This window comes from Mesoplodon mirus, assembly GCF_964341445.2.
Source record: "Mesoplodon mirus genome assembly, chromosome: 7".
Lineage (NCBI taxonomy): Eukaryota > Metazoa > Chordata > Mammalia > Artiodactyla > Ziphiidae > Mesoplodon > Mesoplodon mirus.
Genome location: NC_138983.1, coordinates 41,094,513 through 41,118,230, shown reverse-complemented (window position 1 = coordinate 41,118,230; position 23,718 = coordinate 41,094,513).

The following is a 23,718-nucleotide window of genomic DNA, read 5'->3' as shown; positions in this document are numbered from 1 at the left end:
AAGTCTAGGAGAGATTAAATAACTTGCCATGAATCATGTAGCTGATAATCACTTCCCTTATCTAAACAGTTCTGCCTGATTCTAGAATCCAAGATATAAAATTCTGCAATTCCACCTACATCTCACTCCTCCCACATATGCTTCACTGTCTCCACTGGCACTTGCCCTGTAAGCAAAACTATAGATTCTAAACCATACGTTTCAGAGACTGATTCTCCCAAAATTATGCAGGACAATTCTCCATATATATATAGTCTGCTAGACTGGTGACATTTTGCACCCATTTCCTGTTTATCACCTTCCTCCTTCCCTTCTAGATTTGGCATGCAGACCTCTAAGTCCTTTTAAAAGACTGAGCCATTCCCACCACTATTCCAAAGAGGATATTTTGGATATTTTTTTTTTTTTGTCCTTTAGAACCTAATCTATTTTACCAGTTTCTCCAGTCAAGTCCACCTCATTTCCTTTAGTCCAGAAACTAAGGATAAACTAAAAAAAATAACAAATTTAATCTAAAATTTCAGTGGTTTAATGTAACAGATTTGTTTTGTACTCACCCTATGTGTCTGGTGATGGTTTGACAATTACCCTATATGTCCAGTGATGGTCTGATCCACATGGTCACTCAAGTACTCAGGCTGATAGGATTTTACCATCTCCATGTCAGGAAATAGAGGCTAGCCAAGTATAACTGAATTGTTTTTTACTCTCTCGTCCTAGAAGTAAAATACACAGAATGCAGTATTTATGAGAATTATAGTCTTTGTGATATATGTGTATAGTGTTTGTGAATATATGTATATATTTATAAATCAGATAGATTAATCTCATTTCATATACAAAAGGATTTTATGAAAATTACAAAACTAGGAAATTTAGTAAATGGTGGAGACAACGCTGAAGCCCAACTCTTCTCTCTTCTCTTATCGTCTCTTTCCAATACATCACATTTCATCAGCAGGTTAAGACTTGCAAATATACTCTTACGTGCCAACTTTCTGGTTTTTATTACAATTATAAAGATCTTTAAGGAGTATCGTTGGTTACAGTGAAGCTGTTCATTCAAAAAACAAAATTACTTCTGCATTCTAATCATGCTCTTCCCATTTGATTTGTTCTAATATTTGTCACATTATAGTTATCTCCATGGTGATAAACTGTGATATTCCAAACACTAACGAAATCAGGCTGCAGGGAAAAGATGACTATGGAACAAATGGCTCCTTGTTCATACATAAATAGCCTTGTACTCATAGATTATGAGAACATTTAAAGGAAAATGAAAGCACACTATAAAGGGGAGTCTAATAATCATACATGACATAAAAAGAAGAGGAAATTGATAATTTAATTTTCCAAAGGTCCTAGGTATAATAAATGGAACAATCAGCTCTCACTGTAGAAAACCACCATCATTTCAGGCTATTGGCAGTGCTTCAGAGATAAAAGCAATATCATTTTTATAGGATAGAAAAAATTGATATACTCATGAGACCCTCCAAAAATGTACCAAAAATTATAAATAAAAAAGATTATTTGTGTCATTATTGGGAAACATACCCCTTTCTTTAAGAAGTTTACTGTATTTCTGTTACTTGCAGCAGAATCCCAAATGCAAAAAAATTAAAATGTATTGTACCATATGTTAACAGATGAATGTTCTACATTCCTTATTTCCTCTCGGAGAGTATTATGAGTGACTTTGCCAAAGAGGTAATTTGGACAAACTTCCTGATCCCATTAAAAGAGAAGACTTGTTTAATCATCTGGTGCCACTCTCCATTCCAGTACATTAAAAAACCTGAAAATTATGTATTTATTCATCTATTAAATGAATATTTGCTGAGTTTTTGATGTGTAAAAGCATGTCTGGTTTTTATCTTTTATTTTCTTTTTCCAGACATAAACCCTTACATTTATTGTCAATAGATTTTTTTAAAATAGAGCTTAATTGGAATATAATTGCTTCACTATACTGTGTTAGTTTCTGTTGTACACTAAAGTGAGTCAACCATATGCATGCATATGTTCCCATATCCCCTCCATTTTTTTTTTTTTTTTTTTTTGCGGTACATGGGCCTCTCACTGTTGTGGCCTTTTCCGTTGCAGAGCACAGGCTCTGGACGCGCAGGCTCAGTGGCCATGGCTCACGGGCCTAGCTGCTCCACGGCATGTGGGATCTTCCCGGACTGGGACACAAACCCGTGTCCCCTGCATCGGCAGGCAGACTCTCAACCACTGCACCACCAGGGAAGCCCTCCCTTCCTTCTTGAGCCACCCTCGCATCCTCCCTATCCCACCCTTCTAGGTCATCAGAAAGCACTGAGCTGATATCCCTGCTGCTTCCCACTAGCTAACTATTTTACATTCAGTAGTGAATATATGTCGATGCTACTCTCACTTATCCCCAGCTTCCCCCTCCTATCCCATGGCCTCAAGTCCATTCTCTATGTCTACATCTTTATTCCTGCCCTGCAACTATGTTCATCAGTACCAATTTTTTTTAAGATTCCATATATATGCATTAGAATAAGGTATTTGTTTTTCTCTTTCTGACTTAACTTCAGTCTGTATGACAGTCTCTAGGTCCATCTACCTCACTACAATTATCTCAATTTAGTTTCTTTTTATGGCTGAGTAATATTCCATTGTATATATGTGCCACATTTTCTTTATCCATTCATCTGTCAATGGACATTTAGGTTTGTTCCATGTCCTGGCTATTGTAATAGAGCTGCAATGAACATTGTGGTACATAACTCTTTTTGAATTATGGTTTTCTCAGGGTGCATCCCCAGTAGTGGGATTGCTGGGTCATATGGTAGTTCTATTTTTAGTTTTTTAAGGAACCTCCATACTGTTCTCCATAGTGGTTGTATCAATTTACATTCCCATGAACAGTGCAGGAGGGTTTTCTTTTCAGCACACCCTTTCCATCATTCACTGTTTCTAGATTTTTTTCATAATGGTCCTTGTGACCGGCATGAGGTGATACATCATTGCAGTTTTGATTTGCATTTCTCTAGTAATTAGTGATGTTGAGTATCTTTTCATGTGCCTCTTGGCCACCGGTATATCTTCCTGGGTGAAATGTCTCTTTAGGTCTTCTGCCCATTTTTTAATTGGATTGTTTTCTCTTTTGATATTGAGCTCCATGAGCTGTTTGTATATTTTGGAGATTAATCCTTTGTCTGTTGTTTCATTTGAAAATTTTTTCTCCCATTCTGAGAGTTGTCTTTTTGTTTTTTTTACAGTTTCCTTTGTTGTGCCAAAGATTTTATGTTTAATTAACTCCCGTTTGTTTTTATTTCCATTACTCTAGGAGGTGGGTCAAAAAAGATCTTGCTGTTGTTTATGTCAAAGAGTGTTTTTCCTCTAGAGTTTTGTAGTGTCTGGTCTTACATTTAGATATTTAATCCATTTTGAGTTTATTTTTGTGCATAGTGTTATGTAGTGTTCTAATTTCATTCTTTTACATGTAGTTGTCCAGTTTTCCCAACACCATTTATCAAAGAGACTGTCTTTTCTCCATTGTATATTCTTGCCTCCTTTATTATAAATTAGGTGACCATATGTGTGTGGGTTTCTATGGGCATTCTACCTTGTACCATTGACCTATATTTGTGTTTTGGTGTCAGTACCATACTGTCTTGATTACTGTAACTTTGTGCTATAGTCTGAAGTTGGGGAGCCTGATTTCTCCAACTCCATTTTTCATTCTCAACATTGCCTTGGCTATTCGGGATCTATTGTGTTTCAATACGAATTGTAAAATTTTTTGTTCTAGTTATGTGAAGAATTCCATTGGAAGTTTGATAGGGATTGCATTGAATCTGTAGATTGCTTTGGGTACTATAGTCATTTTCACAATGTTGATTCTTCCAAACCAAGAACATGGTATATTTCTCCATCTGTTTATGTCATCTTTGATTTCTTTCATGAGTGTTTTATAGATTTCTGAGTACAGGTCTTTTATTCCTTAGATAGGTTTATTCCTAGATATATTATTATTTTTGTTGTAATGGTTAATGGGATTGCTTCCTTAGTTTCTCTTTCTGATCTTTCACTGTTGGTGTATAGACATGTCAGAGATTTCTGTGCATTAATTTTGTTTGCTGTAACCTTACCAAATTCACCTATTAGTTCTAGTAGTTTTCTGGTGGCATCTTTAGGATTTTCTATGTATAGTATCATGTCATCAGCAAATAGTGACACTTTTACTTCTTCTTTTCCAATTTGTATTCCTTTTATTTCTTTTTCTTCTCCAATTGCCATGGCTAGGACTTCCAAAACTATGTTGAATAATAGTGGCAGGAGTGGACATCCTTGTCTCCTTCCTGATCTTAATGAAAATGCTTTCAGTTTTCACCACTGAGTGTGATGTTTGCTCTGGGTTTGTCATATATGGCCTTTATTATGTTGAGGTAGGTTCCCTGTATGCCCATTTTCTGGAGAGTTTTTTTTATCATAAATGGGTGCTGGATTTTGTTGAAAGCTTTTTCTGCATCTATTGAGATGATCATATTATTCTTATTCCTTAATTTGTTAATGTGGTGTATCACATCTATTGATTTGCATATATTGAAGAATCCTTGCATACCTGGGATAAATCTCACTTGATCATTGTGTATGATCCTTTTAATGTGTTGCTGGATTCTGTTTGGTAGCATTTTGCTCAGGATTTTTGCATCTATGTTCACAGTGATATTGGTCTATAATTTTCTCTTTCTGTGATATCTTTTCCTGGTTTTGGTTTCAGGGTGATGGTGGCTTCGTAGAATGAATTTGGGAGTGTTTCTCCTTCTGCAAGTTTTTGGAAGAGTTTGAGAAGGATCAGTGTTAGTTCTTCTCTTGATGTTTGATAGAATTTGCCTGTGAAGCCATCTGTTCCTGGACTTTTGTTTGTTGGAAGATTTTAATTATGGTTTCAATTTCATTACTTGTGATACATCTGTTTATATTTTATAGTTCTTCCTGGTTCAGTCTTGGAAAATTGTACATTTCCAAGAATTTGTCCATTTCTTTGTGGTTGTCAATTTTATTGGCATATAGTTGTTTGTAGTAGTCTCTTATAATGCTTTGTATTTCTGCGGTGTCAGTTGTGATTCTCCTTTTTCATTTCTAATTTTATTGATTTGCGTCCTCTCCTTTTTTTTCTTGATGAGTCTGGCTAAGAGTTTATCAATTTTGTTTATCTTCTCAAAGAATCAGCTTTTAGTTTATTGATCTTTGCTATTGTTTTCTTCATTTCTATTTCATTTATTTCTGCTCTGATTTTTATGATTTCTTTCCTTCTACTGACTTTGGGTCTTCTTTGTTTTTCTTTCTCTAGTTGTTTTAAGTGTAGTGTTAGATTGTTTATTTGAGATTTTTCTTGTTTCCTGAGGTGAGATTGAATTGCTATAAACTTCCCTCTTAGAACTGCTTTTGCTGCATCACATAGGTATTGGATCATTGTGTTTTTGTTGTCATTTGTTTCTATGTATTTTTAAAATTTCTTCTTTGATTTCTTCATTGATCTCTTGGTTATTTAGTAGCACACTGTTTAGCCTCCATATATTTGTGTCTTTTTACAGTTTTTATCCCGTAATTTATTTCCAATCTCATAACATTGTGGTCAGAAAAGATGCTTGATATGATTTCAATTTTCTTACATTTTCCAAGGCTTGATTTGTGACCCAAGATGTGATCTATCCTGGAGAATGTTCTGTGTGCACTTGAGAAGAAAGTGTAATCTGTTGTTCTGGATGGAATCTCCTATAAATATTAATTAAATCTATCTGGTCTATTGTGGCATTTAAAGCTTCTGTTTCCTTATTTATTTTCTGTTTGGATGATCTGTCCATTGGTGTAGGTGTCATGTTAAAGTCCCCTACTATTATTGTGTTACTGTCAATTTCTCCTTTCACGATTGTTAGCATTTGCCTTGTATATTGAGGTGTCCTATATTGGGTGCATAAAGATTTAAAATTATTATATCTACTTCTTGGATTGATCCTTTGATCATTATGTAATGTCCCTCCTTATTTCTTGTAACAGACTTTATTTTAAAATCTATTTTATTGGATATGAGTACTGCTACTCCAGCTTTCTTTTGGTTTCCATTTGCATGGAATATCTTTTTCCATCCCTTCACCTTCAGTCTGTATGTGTCCCTAGGTCTGAAGTGGGTCTCTTGTAGACAGTGTATAGATGGGTCTTGTTTTTGTATCCATTCAGCCAGTCTGTGTCTTTTGGTTGGGGCATTTAATCCATTTACATTCAAGGTTATTATTGATATGTATGTTCTTATTACCATTTTCTTAATTATTTTGGGTTTGTTTTTGTGAGTCTTTTCCTTCTCTCATGTTTCCTGCCTAGAGAAGTTTCTTTAGCATTTGTTGTAAAGCTGGTTTTGTCATGCTGAATTCTCCTTGCTTTTGTTTGTGTGAAAAACTTTTGATTTCTCTGTCAAATCTGAATGAGATCCTTGCTGGATAGAGTAATCTTGATTGTAGGTTTTTCTCTTTCATCACTTTAAGTATATCCTGCGACTTCCTACTGACCTGCAGAGTTTCTGCTGAATAATCAGCTGATAACCTTATGGGGATTCCTTTGCATGTTATTTTTTGTCTTTCCCTTGTTGCTTTTAATATTTTTTCTTTGAATTTAATTTTTGTTAGTTTGATTGATATGTGTCTTTGTGTGTTTTTCCTAGCATTTATCCTGTATGGGATTCTTTATGCTTCCTGGACTTGGGTGACTATTTCCTTTCCCATGTTACATATGTTTTTGACTATAATCTCTTCAAATATTTTCTCTGACCCTTTCTTTTTCTCTTCTTCTTCTGTGACCCCTATAATTCAACTGTTAGTGCATTTAGTGTTGTCCCAGAGGGCTCTGAGATCGTCTTCATATCTTTTTATTCTTTTTTCTTTATTTTGCTCCTTGGCAGTTATTTCCATCATTTTTTCCTTCCAGCTCACTTATTGATTCTTCTGCCTCTGTTATTCTGTTGTTGATTCCTTCTAGTGTATTTTTATTTCAGTTATTATGGTGTTCATCTCTGTTTGTTTCTTCTTCAGTTCTTCTATATCTTTGTTAAACATTTCTTGTATTTTCTCAATTTGTGCCTCCGTTATATTTCAAGATTCTGGATCATCTTTACTATCATTACTATGAATTATTTTTCAGATAGATTATCTATTTCCTGTTCTTTTATTTGGTCTTGTAAGTTTTTACCTTGCTCCTTCATCTGTGACATATTTTTTTGCTATCTCTTCTTTTTTTTTTTTTTTTTTTAATGAGTGGGTTTGTGTTCCTGTCTTACTGGTTGTTTGGCCTGAGGCTTCTAACATTGGAATTTGTAGGCTGTTGTGTATAGCTGGGTGTTGGTGCTGATATGAGGACCACTGTGTGACCTCATCTCACCCTGATGAATATTCCCTGGGGTCTGAGTTTCTCTCTTAGTCCAGTGGTTCTGACAAGGAACTCCCACCGCAGGAGCTTCTGCTTGATCTCTGGCTGTTGAACCAAGATCCCACAAGCCACATGGGTGGTAAAAAAAATAAAATAAAAGAGAGAACTATAACAGTAAAAAATAATATTAGACTTGGAAACTAACAGATATGTTAGAAAGAAAATATAAAAATATAAATATAAATATAGATGAATCAACAACCCGAAAGTACAACAATACCACAATAGTAAAAAAGAGGAGGAGGGAAAAGAGAAAACAAAAAAAAGTGGGAAAAGGCCTTGGATGTCAGAGGGTGGGGCATAAGCAAGGGCAAAGTTTGGGTGGTGGGCAGGGCCTATGCTTAGGACCCACAGGGCTGGGAAAGGCCTTGGGGTCTGTGGAGGGTGGGTCTTAGGCCCAAGGAACAGAAAGGACCCAGGCATGTCCCCCACCCCTGGTCTCAAAGGGTAGGGGACATCACCTGGGAGCCCAGCAGGCTTCCTGGGCTTGAGTGGGCGGGGAAAACTTCCTCCTCTCCTCTCCTGCTTTTCTGTCCCAGAGGACCCCTCCCACCTGCCTATCCTGTTCTCCCCTCAGCCTCCTTCCTATGCTCCCAGGACCAATGCATTCCTGGGGTTGGGGGCCTTGGAGGGCAGGGGACCAGCCTTGGAGCTCAGCAGGATCCCTGGTCCGAGTGGGGAGGACAAAAGCCCTCCATTCTTCTCCCACTCCTCTTGGATGGCTCCTCCTGATTTTCCCGGCCTCCCTACTATGCTCCCAATGACCCATGTGGCCTGGAGGGGCTTTGGAAGGCAGGGGACTTGCCTGGGAGCTCAGCAGGCTCCCCATGCCCTATTGGGTAGAGCAATTGCCCTGCACAACTCTGCTGCTCCTCCTGGATGGCTCTCCCACCCGCCTCTCCTGAACTCCCCTCATCCTCCTGCCTATGCCCCAGGATCAATGCAGCCAGTGGGAGGGGTTCCTTTGAGGGCAGGGGACCAGCCTGGGAGCTCAGCAGGCTCCCTGGGCCCAAGTGGGTGAGACAAAAACCCTCCCTCCTCTCCCACTCCTCCCAGATGGCTCCTCCCGCCTACCTCTCCTGATCTCCCCAACCTCAGGGATGCCAACCCTGTCTGACCACACTTCTCCTCACCCTCTGTCCCCCATGTCCTACCAGTTCACTTGGGGGTTCTTCCTGTCTCCTTGGGCATCAGGGTCTCCAACCAGTGGCCAGCAGGCACCCTAGCTGTGGGGAAACACTAACTCAGTGTCCCCCACACCACCATATTTGTCAATCAAGTCTGGTTTTTATAGCCCATAGTTTTAGGAGAGTCAATAAGTTTTTATTTATTTATTTAAAATGTTAAATACTTATACAATTTTAAAGGTTACTTTTCATTTACAGTTATTGCAAAATATTGTCTATGTTCCCCACCTTGTACAATACATCTTTGAGCCTATCTTGCAACAACAGTTTGCACTTCCCACTCCCCAACCCTACGTTGCCTGCCTTCACCCCCCACTGGTAACCACTGGTTTGTTCTCCGTATCTATGATTCTGCCTTTGTTTTGCTACATTCACTAGCTTGTTGAATTTTTTAGATTCTACATATAAGTTATATCATACTGTATTTGTCTTTCCCTGACTTATTTCACTTAACATAATGCTCTCCAAGTCCATCCATGTTGCTGCAAATGGCAAAATTTCATTCTTTTTTATGGCTGAGTTTTATTCCATTGTACATGTATACCACTTCTTCTTTATCCATTCACCCATTGATGGACACTTAGGTTGCTTCCATATCTTGGCAATTGTAAATAATGCTGCTATGAACATTGGGGTGCATGTATCTTTTCAAATTAATGTTTTTGTTTTTTTGATATATATATACCCAAGAGTGGAATTCCTGGGTCATATGGTAGCTGTATTTTTAGTTTTTTGAGAAATCTCCATGCTGTTTTCCACAGTGGCTACACCAATTTACATTCCCATGAACAGTGTACAATGTGACAGTGCCCTTTCAATCTCCCAGCCCACCACTATTGCTCAGCCCACCACTATCGTTCACAAGCCCTTGTGCAACCTCCGGTGAAGGGGGAACACAGACAGGCCAAGTCAGTAGCTGCAAAAGGCAGTGAGGACACCACAAAGAGGGGACACCTGGCCACAGGAGAGGGACACTTGTGTCTCCTTTACCATCTAGACTTCCCCAAGAGTGGTGCTCACCGAAGCACCACCACAGTGTGGACTGAAGGGGCTCATTGGGAACAGGAAACAATGTCACCTGTTCAGCCTTGGTCACCTGAGGCATGCCCTGGAGTGCTCCAGGGGCATCACAGAAAGCTTGTGAGACATGCTCTCACACTGGCCAGTGGGCACAGCACCAGATGCCCCACCCCCATCCCCACCTTGGGGAGGGCTGCTTGTGAGACACAGGCTGAAAAGGTGAAGTGAGTGTCTGCTGTCTCAGAGGACCCTGGTCCTTCTGACACCTTGAGGTGGGGGTGGGAGACCAAGTGTCAGGCCAGGTTCCACACCCCTGCCTTCCACACACCACCAACAGTGAGGAGGAGAGGCGAGGGGCCACCAACAGAAGGAGAAGAGCAGCCCCACTGCTGTGAATGTCAGTTCCTCATCTCACAAGGCTTAGGACCCACCTGGTAGAGCATGACATCACCACATCAATGGATCCAGGTATGGTCATTATTTTGATTCTTTCAATAAAAGAACATGGTAGATCTTTCCATCTGTTTGTGTTTTCTTCAATTTCTTTCATCAGTTTCTTATAGTTTTTTGGAGCATAGGTCTTTTGCCTCATTACAAATATATTTTCACATATTATATTTTCTCTCTGCAAATACATGCTTACACAAGAATATGCAATCACACCCCGGAACCACATTTTAGAATCATTAGATACTCTGAAATGATACTAGATCAGAAGATAAATTATAGCAAATCATTTCCAAATTATGGGAAATTTCAAAACAGTAAAAAAGTGAGTCCAGAATATTATTGCCCATGATCTATCTTATCAATTAAATAATGTCAAAGAAAAACTATTATCTATTCTCATTACTATTTCGTGTGTATGTGTGTGCGTATACACTAAAGAGAGAGAATAAATAAATTTTAGAATAAAGGCCAGTCCTTTAATGGAATAAATTTATTTTTATGAAACATCAAAAACCGACACTAGTCTATACACTGACATTTGTAAAACACTGATATAAGGGTTGGAATCTCAGGTCTTTTAGTTAAACAAACTTTTTTTCTTCCAGTCTTATTGAGATATAATTGATATATGGCACTGTATAAGTTCAAGCTATGCAGCATAGTGATATGATTTACATACATCATGAAGTGATTACCACAATGAATTTAGTAAGCATCTATCATCTAATATAGGTAAAGAAATAAAAAATAATAATAATGTAATTTTTTTACATCAGTTTTGTTTTTGACATCATGTTTTACGTCTGTTTGTTTTGTGTATCTCTTAACTGCTCATTTCGGATATAGATGATTTTACTACTTTTGTGTTTTAACCTTCCTACTAGATTTATATGTGGTTGGTTTACTACTTTCACTGTATATTTGCCTTTAGCAATGAGCTTTTTCTTTTTTTAATTTTCATGTTTCTAGTTATGGCTTTCTCTTTTTCACTTGGAGATGCCCTTTAAAATTTCTTGTAAAGCTAGTTTGGTGATGCTGAACTCTTTTAGCTTTTGCTTGTCTGCAAAATTTTTGATCTCTCCATGATACCTAGATGAAAGTCTTGTTGGGTTGAATATTCTAACTTGTAGTTTTTCCCCCTTCATCACTTTAAATATATCATACCTCTTTTTTCTGGCCATCAGTTTAAATATATCATACCACTCCTTCCTCCGAGCTGAAAAGTCAGCTTGTAGCATTCTCGGGGAGTTTCCTTGTACATAACTTGTTGCTTTCCCCTGCTGCTTTTAATATTCTCTCTTTACCTTTAATTTTTGCCATTTTAATTAAATGTGTCTTGGTGTGATCCTCTTTGGATTGATCCTGTCTGGGACTCTGCTTCTTGGACCTGGGTGTCTATTTCCTTATCCAGGTTAGGGAAGTTTTCAGCTATGAAGCCTTCAAATGTGTTATCTGCACCCCACTCTTTCTCTTCTCCTTCTGGGACCCCTATACTAAGAATGTTAGTACACTTGATGTTGTCTCAGAGATCTCTTAAACTGTCCTCATTTCTTTTATTCTTTTTTTTTTTCTGTTCAGCTTCCATGATTTCCACTACTCTGTCTTCCAGCTCACTGATCTCTTCCTCTGTATCATCCAATCTACTGTTGATTCCTTCTAGTGTATTTTTCATTTCAGTTATTGTATTCTTCAGCTGTGTTTGGTTCTTCTTTATACTTCTAACTCTTTGTTAAAACGTTCTAACCTCTAGCTCTGTTCATCCAGTTTTCTCCTGAGATCTCTGATTGTCTTTATGATCATTACCTTGAATTCTTTATTGGGTAGGTTGCTTTTCTCCACTTAGTTCATCTTCTGGTGTTTTATCTTATTTCTTCCTTTGGAACATGTTCTTTTGTTGCCTCATTTTGCCTAATTTGCTCTTTTTATTTCTATGTATCAGGCAAGTTGGTTACAGTTCACAGCCTTGGAGAAGTTATCTTTTGTAAGAGACATCCTGTGTGTCCCAACAGCACACTCCCCTCTGGCCCCCAGAGCTATATGCTATAGGGATGTCCCCTATATGGGTTGCCTGGGTCCCTCTGTTGTGGTCGACTGACTACTATAGGTGGTCTGGTAGGCATGGCTGGCCCCTGGTCTGGTTGGTTGCAAGGCCCTAGGGGGTCTTGGGGCTAGTGCTGGCCCACTGGTGTTCAGAGCTGGGTTCTGGAGTGGGTAGTTGTGGGGCTGTGGTTCCCAGACCTAGTGTTGGTCTGCTGGTTGTTGGGGCCAGTTCCTGATATGGCTGACTATGGGTTCTGGCACATCCCAAAGCCAGTGCTGGCTCACTAGTGAGAGGGACTGCAACACAGGTGGCTGGCTGAGGGGTTCAAGGTGTCTTGGAACTGGTTTTGGCCTGCTGGTGGGTGGGGCCGGGGTCCAGGGAGTCTTGGAACTAGTACTGGCTCACTGATGGGAGGTTCCAGGTCTTGGGGTCTCTGGCTGCAGGGCACTGGGGTTCCTGAAGCTGGTGTCAGCCTGCTAGTTGGTGGGGCTGGATGCCAGGGCTAAGGGGCTCAAGGTGTCCTAGAGATGGTATTAGCCGGCTGGAGGGAAGGGCCATATATATAATATATGTAAATTTCTTAGTTTTGATAAATACAATATCAGTGTGTAATATGTTAATATGAGAGGAAGCTTGATGAATTGGGTATGAGAATTCTCTGTATTAACTTTGGACATGTTCTAAAAATCTAAAATTATTTCAAAACAAAATGCTGTATATGGGCCATGTGTGTTTGTGTGTGTATGTGTGTGTGTGTGTGTGTGTGTGTATAGTCTGAACATTGAATAGTTGTAATGAAGATCTACTATTTATAAATTAGACACACAAACAACCACAGAGGTGACTGAGGCTCAACTAAATTATTTTAAAGCAATGCCAAGTTAACAACCATTGCTCTGGCAGCATGTCACATCTCAGGTACAATGAAAAGACTGATAAAACCTATGCTTACTTTTCTATTCCTTCCTTATTTTCTGGAATCATTCAAAATAAATTCTTCATTATAGCTTGTGTGAATTCTAATATTCTTTTTCTTGACTGAATCCTTCCCATAGGTATTTAGAAACTCCTAAATGTCTCCCATCTTAAGTATACAATCAAACAGATCAATCCCATTTTTATTTCAAATCTCCTATCTACTTCCATACATTTCCTCCTCTTCATCAGTACACTTAGAGAAGGAATTTTCCATACTTAATACCTCAATTTATCCACTTCTAATTTACTTTAAAAACCCATTCAAACCTGGTCCCACTGTTTCCCCAAAGCAGCTCTCAATACAGTCACCAATGATCTCCATATTGTTCAATCCAACAGATATACTTTAGTATTTACTTTACACAGGTCTTCCATATTTAAAGAGATACTTTTCTGTTGGCCTCTAAAGTAATATGCTCTCTTGACTTTCCTCCCTCTATGTCTGTTACTTCATCTCTGTTGCAGATTTATGAGTGTTGGCATTATTCAACCCTCTATCTTAGAATGAAAAATATAGAATACTTTTCGTTCTATACATAAATAATTCACAATCTAGTGTCTTTAATGCAAAGCTTTCTATGAGTCCCTGACCTATATTTTTAAGTATCTTCTGAACTTTGATGGTTTACGTGTACCTCAAACTCAATACTGTCATCTCAGAGTTTATTACCTATTATTATTATTTTAGGCGTTATTATTTCAGTCAGTGAAAGACACCTTCATTCATCCAAATAGTAAACCAGAGGCCTAAAACTATTCTTTAAGACTTCTTTTTACATTTACTCAATATATTAAAACTATCTCCAATTCCTATTGATTTTATTCTCATCTTCAAATTCAATTTCTAATCTCTGTCTTTTTAATGCCAAATCCCCTAGTACAAGTTGCCAATAATCCTTGCCTAGGGTTCATCAAGAAAATATTAGCTAGTCTTCTTCCAGCCATTCTAATTTCCTTTCCAATATTTTCTCCATAATGCTGTTAGAGTATTCTGTTCAAACAGAAAATTATTTATATCACACTTTTGTTTAAAATTATTTTGTATTATTTTGAGAAGAATGAAAATCTATAACTTTAGTTTGTGAAATAAAGCCTACCTCCTTTCCAGCAGCAGCATATACTACATTCCACCTTACTTTCTCCAAATTAACCTTCTTTGACTTTCCTTAAATCTGTCGTGTTTCTTCTCTGTTTCACGTCTTTGGAAATTTATGCCATGGGTGATTGTGATCATAGAAGAGCATGAATAAAAGCATGGTGTCAAAGAACAGAGATGTATATGTGAATCTCTGATTTATTTATTTGTTCCCCTATTTAAAGGAACTTCCTTATCACTTTTAAGCTTTACTTTCTTCATCATTAAAATGGAGTTGGTAGTAATATTTGCCTTATAGACTTCCCAAGTGCATTAAATAAAATGAAATAGAATAACTAGCTAAATTCCAACATGTAAGTCATTGGCTTTGTGTCTTTTGACAAGTCACTTATCATCTTTAGACATCACTCTCCACATCAGAAAAAGAGTATGTTGGACTGTATATGTTATATAGTGCATGTATAATGTTGATATTAACTGTTTAGTAATGTTGAAAATATGGGACTAATAATAGGAAATAATTATTTTCCTTTTTGATTTATGGTTTTGGGTAAATATTTATTTTTGAATAATACAATTAACCAAATATTATAAATATTCTGTATCTAAATACTAAATATTCTTTATATTATGAATACTGAAAATTCAAAAATTCTGTGCTTTAGTTTCATCAATGTTCCATAAACTTAATATGCATGTGAATCACCTGGGGGTCTTTTAAAAGTACAAAAGCTGATTCAGTTAGGTCTGGAATGATTTCCAAAATTCTGCATTTCTAATAAGCTCCCAGGTGATGCTGTGATTCCCACCTTTAATTTGCCTTTTAGACATATAAGAATGGATGGATAGAGGACACTATCATCAGCATAAATCAACCTATCAATGCTAATTTGAGCACTCTGTATTTTTAAGTTGCACTATGAACTATGAAAGAAAGAAATATAAGACATGTATATCCTTCCCATCATGGCAATTGAAAAGTGAGGTTAGCTTTTCAACAGAGGAATAATGGAAGCCCTATTAAACCAATTTAAATGGTGCTGGCTGATACAAAACAAATGGGAAGTTAGAGCATGTTGTATGCATTATAGATGTATAATAAATACTTAAAATAGGAACTCAATGGATGAGCAGATTGTTACTTGCAGAAATAATTGGATATGATTAGGAAAAATAAAAGGAAAAAATTAGGAAAAATATTAGGAAAACTAAAAGATTTGAATCGGGATTTGAAGGTTAAATAGACATTAGATTCTTGGCACAAAGAAGAAGGAGCTTTTAGAACGGAAAAGTGACATTGATCAAAGTCGCAGAAACAAGAGTATGTACCACAGAAATTGTACACATACTGGGACAAGTGAAGTTCATTTGGACTTATAGGACTTGGAAAAGTTAGACTGTGAGTAACAGCAATTGACATGCTGGTAAGTCTGGGTTTGTTATGTGCAATTTGTCACTAATAGGATTTTAAGTACCCAATATTCATGTTGTATAAATTATAGTAAGGTCAGTATTCAATATTATTTGTATAATAACAATATTCAGTTGCATCTTAATGCTATTCCTTGAATGCCAGATAAAAATGGAGCAACAGCTGACATTTCATGGTACTGCCTATTGGATCTATGTCTCATAGGTGAAGGTCATCTCTTATGTACATCACAGCAGTATAAAAGTTGAGAATCTCTGTGCCAAAGACTAGTGCCTGACACACAGTAGGTACTCAAGAAAATATTTGCTCTTTGGCCAAAAGAATACCTGATCAATTTGCAGGGGTGTTCCTTGATTACAAAATCCTTTGTACTTAAACAGATTATTTAGTGGTAACACTTTTTATCGGAAGAAAGCTAAACATAATATTGCCTTATTGTGTCAAAGACAGTAGAAAGAACCATAAATATTTATTAAAAATTCAGTTTTATTATCTGCATTTAACAATCAGAAGACTGAGATAACTAAGCAGATAAATTGATAATTTCAGAGGGAGGATCCTTGTTTGAAGTCCCTATATGTCTAACATAAAAGAGCCAGACATTTTAACAATAACTTCTCAAATACTGGAGGTCACAAATCATTTGAGAGATGATAATGTACAACAGTTTATTTAAAGAAATACTACTATTTAGAAGGGTTCCAGATTCCATGAATGTAATCTTTCAATGACTTTTCCTGATTTGAAATAGAGGGATTTATATTCTCTTATGCTTTTACTCAGCTGTTGTCCCAAGTACCAATGTGATGCTGTTCAAATTAAATTAGTGTTCCAATATTGCAAACTTTAAGTTCTAATGCCACTCTTAAACTAGCAATGTAATTATATACATTACCTCCTGGTATTTATTATTAATAGGAAGATAATAAAGTGGGCGATTAAGCATTTGCTAGTTACTCTTGTAATCACTGGACCAGCCTCCTGAGGAAGCCAGGTTCAATAATATGTCACCAAAATAATAAAATCTTAAGGAATCATTAACTGGCTGTGGAATTGTCAGGCACAGAGGAGAGTTATTTTGTTGATCATAAGAAAGGACATTGAGGCTAAGAAAAAGATGTAATAATTTGGGTCACATTTATTGGGACAAATTAATATGTATATCCTAATGCTGGGTTTTCTAGTTTGTCAAATTCAGATGCTCTGAAACATAGGTAAATTATTTTTTCCTTTATCCTGAGATACATTATGTAAGAGTTATTTAAGTAAAACACTTGCAAGCCTCCTAGTACCTTTGGATCTGCATAAATAAGTTCTTCTTATCAATTCAAAAGTCATCTTATCTTAAATTCTCTAGTTTCAAAGTTATGCTTAGTTTTCTGTCTTTTGTTGCCATTTAGATGGACGACCACAGGTAATATACACTTCTCTTTTTATCTCCTCTAATTCATATAGGATAGAAATATATATATTTATCAAGATGGTTGACATAGTGTAGACACTGTTGTAACCTCTACAACTCAAGCAAACTGAGTTACTGAAAGATGAACTCCCAGGTGGCATGTGGGATATAGCTTGTGTTCTTGTGGCACATAGTTAAGTGGTAGAACTGTAGGAGAACCCCTGAGACACAACTAGTCTTTCATGTAGTCAGCCAACCCTGCAATGAGGTTTATAAAACCAACCTTAGATGCAAGCTGGAGGTTTTAATGGATTCTGACTAGAGGAGGGTAAAAATAATCTCAATCAGTTGGGTTGCCATGTTGTTTGAGAAATGTTTCTAGGTCCCAGGGAGGATTATCATAGAAAGAATTTGAAGAGTGACATGATAGCAGATTTTAAGTATTTCATCTGAGAGACTTCACTTGTAAGAAAGAATAATGAAATTAGGACCACTGAATGGGTATTGATGAGGGTCATTATTTAGCTCAAGGAATAACTGTCTAAGAAATAAAGTAATCAAAAATGCATTCAATTGTCCAGCAATTCCACTCCTGGGTATATATCTGAAGAAAATGAAAACTTAATTTGAAAAGACACATGAACCCCAAGGTTCATTGCAGCACTTATTTATAATAACCAAGATATGGAAGCAACCTAAGTATCCATAAACAGATGAATGGCTAAAAAAGATGTGGTATATCTAGACACAATGGAATATTACCCAGCCATAAAAAAGAATGAAAAATTGCCATTTGCAACAACATGTATGGACCTGAAAAGTATTATGCTTAGTGAAATAAGTCAGAGAAAGACAATACTGTATGTTATCATTTATACATGGAATCTAAAAAATAAAACAAATGAATATAACAAAACAGAAACAAATTCACAGATGTAGAGAACAAACTAGTGGTTACAAGTCGGCAGAGGGAAGAGGGGAGGGGCAAGATAGGGGTAGGGGATTAAGAGTTATAAGCTATTATGTGTAAAATAAATAAGCTACAATGATATATGGTAACACATGGGGAATATAGCCAATATTTTATAATGACTATAAATGGAGTATAACCTTTAAAAATTGTGAATCACTATATTGTACATCTGAAACATATAATATTTTAAATCAACTACACCTCAATTAAGATATGCAAAAAAATAATGGTCTTAGGAGAAAACAAATGGGGTAGGTTCATTGACATTGTTCTTGGCAATTATTTTTTGGACTTGACACAGAAAGCAAACATAACAAAAGCAAAAATTAAAAAGTGGGACAACATCAAATTAAAAAGCTTCTGCACAGTAAAGGAAACCACTAACAAAATGGAAAGGGAATGTACAGAATGGGAGAAAATATTTGCAAAGCATATATCTGAAAAGGAGTTGCCGAAGTTAGAGTAGCATCAACATATATACACTATCAAATGTAAAATTGATAGCTAGTGGGAGGTAGCAGCATAGCACAGGGATATCAGCTTGGTGCTTTCTGACAACCTAGAGGGGTGGGATAGGGAGGGTGGGAGGGAAATGCAAGAAGTAGGGGATATGGGGATATATGTATGCATAGGGTTGATTCACTTTGTTGTACAACAGATACTAACAGCATTGTGAAGCAGTTATATTCCAGTAAAGATGTATGAAAAATAATATCCAAAATATATACAAAACTTATATAACACAATAGCAAGAAAAAAAAATAACAACAAATAATCTGATTTAAAAATGGGTAGAGGGACCTAATAGAAATATTTTCCAGTGAAGGCATCCAAATGGCCAACAGGTACATGAAAGTGTGCTCAACATTGCTAATTATCAGAGAAATGCAAATCAAAACTACAACAACTTATCTCATACTGATTAAAATGTCTATCATCAAAAAGATGAGAGATAACAAGGGTTGTCAAGGATATGGAGAAAAGGGAACATTTGTGCACTTTTGATGGAAATGTAAATTGATAGAGTAATAATGGGAAATAGAATAGTTGTTCCTCAAAATATTACAAATAGAATTACCATATAATCCAGCAATTCCACTTCTGGATATTTATCCAAAGGAAGGAAAATCACTGTCTGAAAGAGATATCTTCTGCAGCCCCATGTTCATTTCAGCATTATTCACAATAGCCAAAACATAGAAACAACCTAAATGTCCATCAGTGGGATGAGTGGACAAAAATAATGTGGTATGTAGATACAATGGAATATTATTCAGCAATAAAAAGGAAATCCTCCCATTTGCAACAACATGGATGGTCCCTGAGTGCTTTTCTATGTTAAATAAGTCAGAGACACAAATACTGCATGATCTAATTTTTATGTGGAATCTAAAAAAAACCAAACTCATAGAAAGAGAAAACAGATTGGTGGTTGCCAGAATTGGGGGTGGGGTAGGGTTGGGGAAAATAGGTAAAGGTGATCAAAAGATACAAACTTCCATTTTTAAGATAAATAATTTCTGGGGATACAATGTACAGCATGGTGACTATAGTTAAGAATGTTTTATTGTGTATTTGAAAGTTGCAAAGAGGTTAAATCTTAAAATTATCATCACAAGAAAAACAATTTTTACTATGTGTGGTACTGGATGTTAACTCATTGTGATAATCATTTGCAAATATTACATATATAATATATATCCATCACATAATTGTATTTTACACCTTTAACACAGTGTTATATGTCAATTATATTTCAATAAAACTAGAAAAAAAAGAAAGAAATGGATTCAGTGTTAAAAAAATTTAACAGTCTACTATGTGAGGTAGTGGGCTTCCCTCCTTTTTCTTTTTTAAGTATGAACGATTACCTATTAGAGATGTAATAAGTGAGATTTCTGAATTTGTTATATTAAATATCTTATATTTCTGTATGATTATTATGGTTATTACATTATTTAATTCATGCAAATCACATAGAATAATCTCTACCACATAGTAAGTGCTTAACAACTGCTATTTATCATGTTTATTATCAGTAATGTCTTTACTATGTCTTATTATCTTATGTTGCCCTACTTTTTACATTGTATCTTCTGTCCAATTGAATTGTGTGTCTTAAATAACAACATTTGACAGGTTCTTTCCTGTTGTAAAGACCAATTAGTTTCTAACCTTTAAGGTATGTCCAACATCTGCCCAGTTAAGGTGGAGAGTATCAATCTCAGTTCATAAATATGTTAATATGTATGTCTGAAATTGGAAAGGCATTCCAGAAAAATTAGAGATTTGGCAACACTGAGAAGAACACTATCCTAAAAGTTAATCTCTTTTAATTTGAAGTGTTTCATATTGGTAAGGAAGTCATCACATTAAGTATTTGTCCTTAGCTGATCTTTTCATTAACTGAAGGTATAAAACTAGGGTTTGAAACCTTATCATTATCACCAAGATTTTGTAACGACTGGATTGCTCATACAGAATTATTGTAAAATGTTTTGCCTATTGAAGGAGCGATCTTTAGAAATATTAAACCATGATATATCTCTGTAATAGAGACTGCTATATGTTCCCCATGTCCATTATCTACTTTTTTTGTAGGGTTAGAACTTTTGCTAAGCATATACTATATAGTTGTCCAATCAGATTACATTTTCCAGCCTTCTTTGCAGTTAAAAATGACTATGTACTAAGCTTTTGTCAATAGGATGTGAGCAGAAATGACGTATGAAACTCCTGAGTCTCTTTTATATCAGGAAGCTGCTTACTCTACTTTTTTCATCTGGAGAAACGTGGGCCAGAATGAAAGCAAGTATTAACTATACAGGTAAGAGGAACACGCTAATGAATGCAGAACAAGACAAAAGGAACATAGGCGCTTAGATGACCTTGTGGAACAGAGAATCCCTTTTACTGATGTCCTCAACCCTGGCTTCTGACAAGTTTCCCTTTATCTGCTCCCTGCATGTGCCTCACTGGTTCACCACATGCACGTCTTTTGCTCAGGCTTCCTGTTGTTACCTTAGTTATTTGAGAGATAAATTTCTATCTTGTTTGACCCACAATATTTGTTGTCCCCTGTTTCTTAAGAAGCCTAGCCTATACCACAACTAATACATTTTCTAATGTATTTTAAATGAGGCTGGGATGATTATTCTTTCTTTCTTTTACAGATTGTCTGATTGGTTGTTGTGGATTTTTCTCAAAATAAATGTGAGTCTTTTCAAGGCCCTTTGCTCACAAATAAGATATATGCTGAAAAAAATCTCTCGGTCTCATGGAACTAGGTCTGTCCTTGTGGATAGATTTAAAAATGATTTTAGGGCTTCCCTGGTGGCGCAGTGGTTGAGAGTCTGCCTGCAGATGCAGGGGACACGGGTTCATGCCCCGGTCCGGGAAGATCCCACATGCCGTGGAGCGTCTGGGCCCGTGAGTCATGGCTGCTGAGCCTGCGCTTCCGGAGCCTGTGCTCTGCAACGCGAGAGGCCACAACAGTGAGAGGCCCGCATACCGCAAAAAAAAAAAAAAAGAAAAAAATGACTTTAAAGGTTTCAAATTTAATAAAGCTGACTTATAGTTAAATAAATAAATAAACAAATAAATAAAAATGAAGAGGTTTTCAATTGAATACTGCTTACTTAACCATAGATGTCTATAGAAAGGTCAGCTATGGAGTTGTGGCATAAAATCTGCCTGAGTAGATCAAGAAATCCATGAAATGAAAGAGTCATCACTTAGAGAATAATTTATTTTGTAATTTAAAAGTGGTTACTCTTTGCCTGAGAGAATATAGGGGAAGATTTTATATATACTTTGTTTTGACTATATGTGTACACTCATATAGGTTTAGATATTTTGATTTGGAACTCATTTTTTTAAAAGGATCCTGTTTCTAAAATGAGTTGAATATAGTGGGGTTGCAGAACTGTTTAACATCCACAGGAAAATTCTATATAGAATTTTTTTTTGATAAATAAAATTTGTCCTGCTCTCTGCCATCGTCTTACTTCTCCCAGTGGAAATTCCATGAAAGCTCAAGTAACAGTCATGTTGTAGAGATAACATGTGTCTATATCAGGAAGGATAGGAATGAAAATCATAGCAAATCCTAGTAGTTGGGTCTACATGCTAAACATAAAATGCAGATCAATTACTTCATTCCTTCATTGATAGTTTGAGTTGAAAGCAATCTCAGCTCTATTTCCTTGACTCATAAATAAGAAATTAGAGGCCAGAAGAGTTAGACAAAGTAACAAGATTAATCAAGGTCACGAAGTTAATTGATGCTAGAGTAAAGATTAGAATATTGGTTTCCTGTTTTCCAGTCTCAGGTTCTTCCCACTAAGCCATATCATCCTTAGGGCTCTGTTTAAAAATAATCTGGTTGAAAATATGGTGAAAGGAAAGAGGCAAGTCTCTCCAGGTAGCTCAACCAAATGCAAAATTCCTGAAGGTTCACTCACATAAAGTATACCTGGCTAGAGCACCAGTATCTTGTTATAGCAGCACATATTAAATCAAAGAAATTGGAGTCTGAACATGCCTGGGAGGGGCTGCAAAGTGTAACACTCTGGGCAGTGGGATTCAGGCCATATTTTGAACTGCTTGAAAGAGAGGGGAAGATTTAAGCCCCAAATGGGGCTTAAATGAAGAATAAATCTGTTAGCAGAGCAATTACTCATGTGCTTTGTAAACTGCCTCCTTTAAGGATTAGCAGATAAATCTAGGCCTAGGCATTAGAGTTTTCTTGGCACATCTTCCTCCTTCTCCATGTCAATAACAATGTATTTACCCAATTACCAGATAATCCCACTTAAGTTGATCAATTGATAGCTTCCCAGTCCTTTCAAAGCACTGCTTTGTTTTCTTTGGCCTCAAACACCTAAAAATATTTCTAGGGGTCAGGAAAGAACAAATTGCAAATTTATTATTCTTGGACTTGCAGGATGACCTTTAACCCTGTGTTTCTGAACCCTGCATGGTGCCTTGGAAAAGTGATTTCCATTAAAGTAAATAGGAGTCCTAGGGCAAAAGGCTGAAGGGAGGTTTGAGACTTAACCCCTTCACATACTTAGCCTACACTGAGAAGAGGAATTTTTAATGACAAATGGTACGTGTCATTTTTAAGTCACTTCACTCTGAAACGGCTGAGTTTTTTTTCTCATTTCTTTTCTTTTTTGTTTTGTTTTTTCCCTTGCCTTTGCAACTAAACAAAAGCATGCACAAATTGTTAAAAGTTATAATTCCTATGGAAAAAATAAGTTTTCCTTTATACAGTAGACATATAAACACTAGATGGGTTTAATTTAAACAAGAATAGCATAGATTCTCAACTTCTCATTTGAAATCTTTAGAACTAACAAAAAAGGACTGCTCAGAGTCCAATTTATTTCATAGTTCTAGGAGGAGTTAAGAGATTTACTAAGTAAAACCATAGAATATCCAGTTAAATTAGAATTTCTGATAAACAATGAATAATTTTTTTAGTGTTATTGTGTACTAAATATTTCATGAGACATATTATATGAAAAATGTCTCCATTGTTTATAATATTTTGGGCATTCTGTAGTCTGGCATTTTGTCTGGCAATAGAATAATGAGAGACCCTAACATTTCAGTTATTGATGGTGTAGTGGTGGCCAAACAACAAGAGGAAGGCAGCTGCTGAGGCACAACATAAT